Raw genomic sequence first — 9,401 nt, forward strand, 5'->3', positions numbered from 1 at the left:
GCAACATCTTTGCATTGCAGGGATAAATCTCACTTGATCATGGTGTATGATATCTTTCTCTCTCTCTCTTCCTAATGCCATACAGTCAATGTTCTGGTATGAATATGGTCTTTTTAATGTGCTGTTGTATTTGGTTTGCTAGAATTCTGTTGAGAACTTTTGCATCTATGTTTGTCTTTTCTTGTAGTGCCCCTATCTGGCTCTGGTATGAGGGTAATGCTGATTTCATTAAATAAGTTTGCAAATGTTCCCTCCTTTTCAATTTTTTGGAAGAGGTTGAGAAGGGTTGGACTAATTATTCTTTAAATATTTGATAGAATTCATCAGTAAAGCCATCTGGTCCTGGGCCTTTCTTTCTTGGGCTATTTTTGATTACTGATTTGATCTTCTTATCAGTCAGTTTCTATTTTCTGTTTCTTCTATTTCTTCATAATTCTTTTGGTTCCATTGGTCAGAACTTAATTACATGGCTGCACTTTCTGGTAACTGAAGCTGAGGAGTGAAGATATTACTGAGATGGGCATGTGTTGATTTGGCTAACTATTGGTGTTTTTTTTGCTAAAGGAAAGTGGGAAGAATAATCTTGGTCATTTAAACAACAGATGGTTTTCATCTCTCACACAATCACCCAAACCTTATGATGATTATACTGCTCAGGAAATAAACCTTTCAAAAATATATAATAAACTACTTGGAGTATTAAGAAAAGCTTTGGCTAATGATAAGGATATCTGAAGGAGATAAGATTCATAAGCAATTGAGGATGCTGCAGTTATAATACCTCACAGGTAAAATCCCAGTTACTTAGTGAGAGGCTGGTCCCTGATGGGAGAACACCTCCTAACTTCTACCCATGTTTAATCCTTAGTATTCACTCATGCTTCTCATAAGGAGACTGATAAAGTTTAGAGACCATCAATATGTTTGGAAAATCTATAATCAAGTAGATCATACAAGTTACTGGAGTAGACAAGAGTTAAGTAGGGGTAGAAAGCATGGACTCTTGAGCCAGAATTTCTTATTAAAATCCTAGCTCTTACTAGCCATGAAATCCTATGTAAAAGCTTTACTTTTTTATGCCTCAGTTTAATTATGTACCAATTGTGGACATGGATAGAATTTACATGAGATTTTCCCAGAGTTAGATAAAGTATTAGATGTACTTCAAATAATGTTGGCCGTGTAGAGAGTGCTTTTTAGTGACGGGTGATTTTTAAAAATTTAATATCATATCAATGCCAGTATTTTTAAACTATTAGCTCATTAAAGAGCCTTTTAAAACTTTTTTAACCTGTTCTCCTACCCTGTGAAATTTAGTATCACAGATCAATTGCCACAATTGAGAACCTCTAATTATTGGCCTCTAATCATGTCCTCATGCTTCTCAAAAGGAGACTGACAGTTAATTTCTCATCAATATGCTTGTACAATCTATTATCAGACAAGATCAGGCATATTCAGGGTGGTAGAGCAGTAGACCGTACAATCTATTATCAAATGGAGCAAACCATATTATTGGTACTAAAGCAATATCATTGAGCTGCTAATTCTAGTTTCTCAGCATTCTTGTGTGTATATATGTAAAAATGCATTATTTCAATTTATCACTCCACACATCCATGAGATGTAATGAATAAATAAAACCAATGAACATGCCTTAAAAATGTATTTTAAGTCATTAGAATTAATCTGTTAAATAGTAAATTATTTAATAAGATTCATCCACAGGTTTACTTGGACGATTTATAAAATCTTTACAAGCAATCTTTGGTCCCAAGAATTATACTGGGCTCTGTATACAAAAAGTATCAAAACAAGTCAGAAACTAACATGTGTTAACATGTGTAAGCTTTTGCCCTGGCTAGTAGCTCAGTTAGAGCATCATCTCAGTATGCCTAGGTTGTGGTTCAATCCCCAGTCAGGGCATATACAAGAATCAACCAATGAAGGCATAAATAAGTGGAACAACAAATCAATGTTTAATTCTCTCTCTCTCTGTCTCCCTTTCTCTAAAATCCATAAAAATGTTTAAGATCTCTTGTAATTTGATTGCAAAATATTTATTAGATATTATTGTTAATAAATATCTAGTAATTATTTACCAGGCATTGGACTGTGTATCTAATAGGCAATTAATATTTATTCCTCTAATGTAACCTTATTTGTCTACCTATTTTCATATTTAAAAGTGGAGTGTTCAAGTGGTTAAGAGAGTTGCTTGAGATGAGAAAGCTATATGGGGCAAAGATTGATTTGGACTCAGGTTTGCCCAACTGACTTCAATTCTGCAAGATCCACCACAAGGATGCTCTACCTCCAGACATCTGCAGAGCTTTAAATTCACTCAATACATTTCTCTTGTCATCTCTTTTATAAGGTTCTGGCTATTAGAACCATATTAATGTTTCACATGCTAAAAAAAGGAAGAGAAAAATATGAAACTGTAAAGCCTAAAAACCACTCTATTTCAACAAATAACATAATCATAAGAAGGGAGGAAGAAATTTGAGGTATCTGAACATCAAAATTGGTAACATTCATAATGTATGAAAAAAATATGTGAAGGAACAAAGAAAGAATGGAAAAACTAGAAAGAAATATAAATTCTTCAGTAGAGTGCTAATCTATAACTGTAGAAGTAATGGTGGAATTAGAAATCAATACCATCATGATAATAATGAGTCCAGACAAGAATCACTAAGAAATGCTAATAATATTGTACTAGGTGAAAGTTCAAAGAAGAACACAATTTTACGTAGTACCGCTATCTCTACAAATTATTAATTACAAATAAAAATGTAGTATTTGACAATTACCACATTTGCTTAGAGATCAAAGTTAACATTATGGACAATAAAACAAACCAATACTTCAGGCCTCCAGATATGATTACTGAGAACCCAATGACACTTCTGTATCATTCCTGCCAAAAATATACAACTTAAATGTAATCATGCAGAATATCTGAGACACATATTTGTGGTCGGTCTGACCTCAGGCTCCAGGACGCTTGATTCCGGCGGCAGGTCTCTAGGTCGTTTGAGGTGGAGATGCCCGCTTTAAACCGCCCCCTAACCCTCGTTTGTTCTCATTACTGAGATATCCTTCCCTTTTACCATGGCCAATACTCAACCAACCCCACCCAGCTGGGATGTAACTTAAAGGCTCTGAAACTTACTGACCTCAAGTCCAAGTGCTTGATTTTTTATTGCAACATGGCCTGGCCTCAACACAAATCGGATGACCAGGAAGTCTGGCCCATGAACCGATCTTTGAACTATAACACTATTTTCCAACTTGACCTTTACTGTTGCCATCTTGATCCCCTCCTTAGGTTTAATTCTTGAGAGGAGGTAAGATTTTAACCTTCAGCGGGGATTCCAGGCCTCTTTTTCCTAACTATGCCTTTCCCGTTCAAATTTGCTTCGCTCTACCACCACCTTCCCTCTCCCACTCGGGTCTATCTTGCTACAGAGTAATTGCTGTATTTGCTTTCCAGCTGGCCCCCCCCGCTCTAGTCCCATAAAGCCATGCTCTTTTAATCATTATTACTTGGGGCAGAGCGGGGCCGAGAGGGGAGGGCGCCGTCGCGCTTCTTCCTCATCATCCTAACCCAAGCCCTGCGTTTAACTCGGGTTTGGAACTAGGCTAGGCTGCGCTGTGCCCCACGTTAAGGAAAAACAAGGGTACGTAGAGGAAGAAAATCTCACACCCCACTCCAGACTGTAAAACACTCTGCATTCTCCTCCTCGAGACCTGGGAGCTGGTAAATCCTGGGAACAATTGGGCCTGCCCCTCAATGCAGAGGAAAAAAGTGGCATTTTAAACTCAAGTCACTTTTCTGCCCCTTCACCCTATTTTTCAACGCCCCCTCCATCTCTTCTCCCTACTCCTCCGCCTCGGACCTCTCCCTCTGCCCCTTTCAGATTGGGTTTCTTCCGGCCATTCCTGCTGTGGCTGTCCCCTCAGTAACCCGCTAAGCCTGCAACCTAGCGCCCTCTCTGTGAGGTCGCTGGCTCAGAGAGCATTATTTGGGTCCAGACTCCCTTTTCAATGTCAGACCTTTCCCAAATTGAGGTCAGACTCGGCAGTTTTTTGGCAAATTTGACTAAATTTACCAAGGAGTTTGGCTATCTCACCCTCTCATACGACACCTTTGTGGCTGTTTTGTGACTGCCGAATTGTCCTTAAACCATTCACCTTACTCATTTAACCACCCTTTACTTCTGGCAACTGTCGCACCCTCAGAGCCAGCTTCTCTACAAATGGTAGAGATTATTATCCAATGTCTGTTCCTAAATCGAAACCTACTTCTTTACAACCAGGAAATGTATGCGGCAACATATATTTTGACCAATCAAATCTGCCCCAGTTCACCTAGTAGGGTGAGACTTTCTTGAAACCGATGATGCCCAAAATACCTTTTTGCAGAATGAGTTTAAAGCTAAATGAACCAGATACTTGACCAAATGGGAAAATAACGATTTTAAAGAAACCTCCAAAGAGGAAACTAATCTTGAGACTATTTGCTAACTCTCTTTTTCTTCATTATTAACGTCCACGAGAGCCTCAGAAACAGCTTAACACGGTACCTACTCTACTCAGAATGGACCAAAACAACCCAGAGATTTACAGGGATTCCTCTAGCTATCAGCTTGCTGCATATGTGTCTCTCTGTAGGTGGGGAACCAGTCCACAGTGCCTAAAGAGTCCCCTTTTGGGGCACATACTCACCAACTGGAAGGAATTTGACCCTGAGTCCCTCAAGAAAGAAGCTACTCTCCTTTTGTAACATGGTCTCATCCTAATATAAAGTGGGCAATGGGGAGGTTTGGCCAGTCAACGACACCATTAATTTCAATGCTGTCTTGCAACTGTACCTGTTTTATTATTCCCACAGGAAATGGACAGAGGTTCCATATGTTTAGGCGTCAATGGCTCTCAGAGATGACCCTAAACTATATGCTGTTGGTAAACTGGAAAAAATGTACCCAGACGGAAAAATATTTTAAATATGGGTAAGTGGATTTGTCAGTCCTTTGCATACATCTGATTGGTGACCCAACTGTTGAGGTATTAAAATAACTGTCTTTGTTCTATGGATAAAGTCTTTACAGCGCCAGAGGCATGGCTCCAGAACATCAAAGCCCATTAAATCCTTTTAGTTTCCCAAAACCTCCTCTATTCATCTTTAAAAACTTATAGATAATTGGCTTTATGAAACCAAAGTCCTTCTATAAGAAGCTTGCTTTTCTTTCCTTACATTTCTGAAATACAAATACCTAGCCTTCTTTAAGAACTCTAATCTAGGCCATCTTTTAAAATATAAATTTTGGGGAAATAGTTCTTATCAAAAGAGGGAAAATATTAGGTATATCTGAGCAAATCAATTTAATTTATTTCAGCTATTCCTTTCTAAACTAGTAAATTCTGGTAAATTATTGAATGTCTAAGTATTTTGAAATAACATGAAATATTGAAACATTGATTGCTAGGTAAGTCTTAAGTTTACCTGTTTTAGGCTTTTTTAAAAAAAGATTTTTATTTATTTATTAGAGAGGGGGAAAGGAGGGAGAAAAAAAGGGAGAGAAATATCAGTGTGTGGTTGCCTCTCACTCGCCCCCCACTGGGGACCTGGTCCGCAACCCAGGCATGTGCCCTGACTGGGAATCGAATGTGCGACCCTTTGCTTTGCAGTCTGGCACTCAATCCACTGAGCCCCACCAGCCAGGGCTTGGACTCTTTATTACAAGGAGGCTGTAGAGTGGATTTGGAGCTATAGGTTAATGTCTTGTGCTTTATTGGAGGTGTGTTTATTGAAAGTGAGAGTGTTAGCCAGTAGAGGAACCTATGCTTCTAAAGGTCATGAGATGTGTTCATAAAAGTTGATCTAGGGAATGCTGGTTGCTTACTTTTTAGTCATTATTGGAAATTGAGGTTTTTAAGAGTTAGTGAATTTGAACTTTATAAATATGAATTTTATTCATTCTCATTGGTGGATATTTTTACAATATGTAAATTTATCAATAATCCACTCAAATTAAGTTGAAAAAGAAATTGTACAGGTTTAGTAATAGAAGGTAAGGCTGCCCTCTGAACACAGAGTTAACCTACACAACCATCCCTAGGTAACACCTGGCTCACAGGGTACAGTGAGTTAGGAACCAATCACCCCTGCCATATGAAGGGACCCATTCCTTCCCCTTTGGCGCCCCAGTCATTGGTAAGGGCACCCTCAGGGATTGGAGTAAACACATCCGCGGGTCAAACATGCTTTCTCAACTGTGCTTTCTCTTCCTCGGCCAGTGAGGCTCTTTCAAATGGGCTTTCTGTTGAGTCCCCTGTCTGAGCAGGTTCAATCTATCCCCAGGGCATCTGACTGGTTCTCTCATCAATCTGTAAGGTCACCCTCAAGCACAGAGTAAACACATTCATCTCTTTGTATTTCTTTGCTGATGTGAACTATAATTCCTTGTCCTCCATCTGGAGCACATATCTTCTGTTACCGGGTTTCTGACCTTTCAGGGGGCCAAAGCAGCCCTGCTCAGGTTCTTCCCTGTGCTCAGTTCCTTGGAGCCAAAACTTTATTTCCTTTCCACCTCTCATGAACAGTCCTCCCCTTAATGATCCATAGCCGGACCCACAGGCAGAGACAGCTCTACATCCTTAGCCTGCATGAAGTAGTTACGGAAGAAGAGAACTTCATCCTCACTCCCCAAAACCAAAACCAGCCCAAGTCATTAAGAACAAATCAATTTTAAAATTAGAGGAGGAATGAAAGGATAAAACAAGTGCCATTCATTATTGTGGCGCTATTTGCCGAGCAGGCTTATGATCCTGTGAAACACGACTGCCATTTTACTCTTCTGAGTTTATGTCCCCAGGACTGGAAATTACTGGCGAGCAAGAACAGAACGTGACTAACTGCCCCTCACAGCCGCAGGCAAAAGATAACATTGGCGCAAACTGCGGCTTATACAAAACCTCCTGTGTTGCAATGCCCCCAACAGCCCAGGTGCGACACAACAGTAACCCCTCTCCCCACCCTCGGTAATCCAATTATAATCCAGTAAAATTCAAATCCCCCACCCCTCAGTGCCGGTGCATCTCTCCATACCACTACATTGCTTAGAGTCCACTATTGTATTGGATGCTCCCAGCTAAAGCAACAAGGATTCTAAGAAGGCCCATTTGGGAAGACCAGAATTTCTCCTTGAAATGACTTTGGAAGAACCCCCTGATGGTTTTGGTGAATATTTCATAGCTTAAAAGGCTAAGTGATCATTCCACTAAATCTTTCTACCTACTGTCCTTTAGTCTGGGTCACATTTGCATCGTGGTCAGATTGTACTTACAGCTTCCCCTGACTTCTGCCTTTCCTTTAATATTCTTGGTCATAAAATTCTTAGTGTTCATTTCTTAGAACAGGAAAAATTCAATACCCTAAATGCACCCCTGATGCCTCATTCTATTCACAACCCTTTTAATTTGGCAGTCACTAACTTGTAACATGATAAATTTGCTGAGCCTGTTTTTTGTATTTTACAGGATGAAATCATACAATATTTACTATTTTGAGTCAAATTTTATTTCCTCAATACTATGTTTATGAAATTCAAATTTTGGTGAATTTGAATTTTATAAATATGAATTTTATTCATTCTTATTGATGGATATTTTTATAATATATACATTTATCAATAATCCATTCTATTATAAATGATTGTTGGACAGGCCCGTGCTTGGCTCTTAAAAGTAGTGCTGGTATGAGCATAGTGGAAAACATCTTTGGCTGAATGTATGGATATATTAATTTGAGAAATGTGTGTATGGGTTGAAGGCCCATTTGGGGAGACCAGAATTTCTCCTTGAAATGACTTTGGAAGAACCCCCTGATGGTTTTGGTGAATATTTCATAGCTTAAAAGGCTAAGTGATCATTCCACTAAATCTTTCTACCTACTGTCCTTTAGTCTGGGTCACAAAAGTTATGGCATATGAACATCTTTAGTTTTTGTAGATACCTTTTAAGATATTCTCAAGTGGCTGTACCAACTTACAGTACAAACAGCGGTATGACAGTATTGGCATTTTGCTAAGTTTTTGTCTTTTAATTTTAGTTTTTCTTGTGAGAATGTAGTAATATCTCATTAATTTAAATTTTCATTTTGACTAATAGTGTTTAATAACTTTACATATGATTCTTTTTTTAAGATTATTAATTTGTTATTACAGAGAGGGGAAAGGAGGGAGAGAGAGACACACACATCAATGTTTGAGAGATACATTGATTGGTTGCCTCTCACACCCCTCCCTCCCCCGAACTGGGACCTGGCCTGCAACTTAGGCATGTGCCCTGACTGGAAATCAAACCAGTGACCTTTCGGTCTGCAGGCCAGCACTCAATCCACTGAGCCATATCAGCCAGGGCTGTTTCTTGATTATGGTATTGTCACAGGTGGGCACAGGTAACCAGGTTCTTGGTGATCGCGGACAAAAAATTGAACCAAACACAGAGTTTATAGCAGAAAGCGAGAAAAATCAGATTTATTAAGCCACACAGAACATGGGAGCAGGCCAACTCTGAGCAGAACAGAGCCTAACAGCAGTAGCAGCAGCAGCAGCACCGAACTCCGGGGCCAGAGGGCTTTTATTCCTTAGGGTGGGTTTCCCATGATTTCCTTGATTGGCTCCTGGGAAGGGGGTCCCACAATGCTTATTTATTATAATGCTATTATAATGAAGCAGGGGTCAGGTAGCATCTGCACAGGTGCATTCCTGTTCCACTAGGATTCAGTGTTTTTCCAGATGCAGAAACTACCAGTCTTAAAACAGGGTCTCCGCCCTTTATCCATGTTTTTTTCTTAGCCCTGGGGCACCTCTGGAGTTTCCTCTTTCCTGACTATCTCTTGCCTCAGTATTATATCCTACCAAACCACTGGTACCACTCTGGCAAGAGAAGAGATTAGTACCTTTGTGTATCATTGCCTCTCCAAAACCATTCTACCTTGCCCATTCTTCAAATCCCCAGCTTTAATTCTCATACAGGGAAGGTTATACTGAACGTCACCCTTCCTTCATCTCCCTACTGCTCCTAAATTCAGCACTCTCAGTTGAGATTAATTTTTAATCTCATGGCTCGTTGTTCACTCCGCCAATAATACCGCAATAACTGACTTCAGGGAGTAATGAGTATAGAAAAATTTCCGCTCGTAGATTCAGGAGCGGGTAACACCAGCCCTCCGAGTAGCTATTCGCATTACCGCCCTGCAGTGGACAGTGTGATCTTTGCTCTCAGGCGTTCTGTGGGACTTGTGGCCTATCTCCGAGGAGTGTTAATCACTTTCGCCTGAGGAGGGTGAGAAAACGGCCCGCGTCCGCCTCAGGCTTTCTGGGAAATGT

The 9,401-nt window shown here is 39.8% G+C and overlaps 1 protein-coding gene across 1 annotated transcript in view; it reads left to right on the forward strand.

Moving 5' to 3' along the window:
* Positions 1–9,401, forward strand: part of ZNF45 (zinc finger protein 45) — a 39,688-nt gene that overhangs the window by 17,182 nt on the left and 13,105 nt on the right. The window lies entirely within an intron of this gene.

The sequence above is a fragment of the Pteronotus mesoamericanus genome, unplaced genomic scaffold, assembly GCF_021234165.1.
Source record: "Pteronotus mesoamericanus isolate MK-2021 breed Mesoamerican mustached bat unplaced genomic scaffold, CSHL_Meso_final scaffold_137, whole genome shotgun sequence".
Taxonomy (NCBI): domain Eukaryota; kingdom Metazoa; phylum Chordata; class Mammalia; order Chiroptera; family Mormoopidae; genus Pteronotus; species Pteronotus mesoamericanus.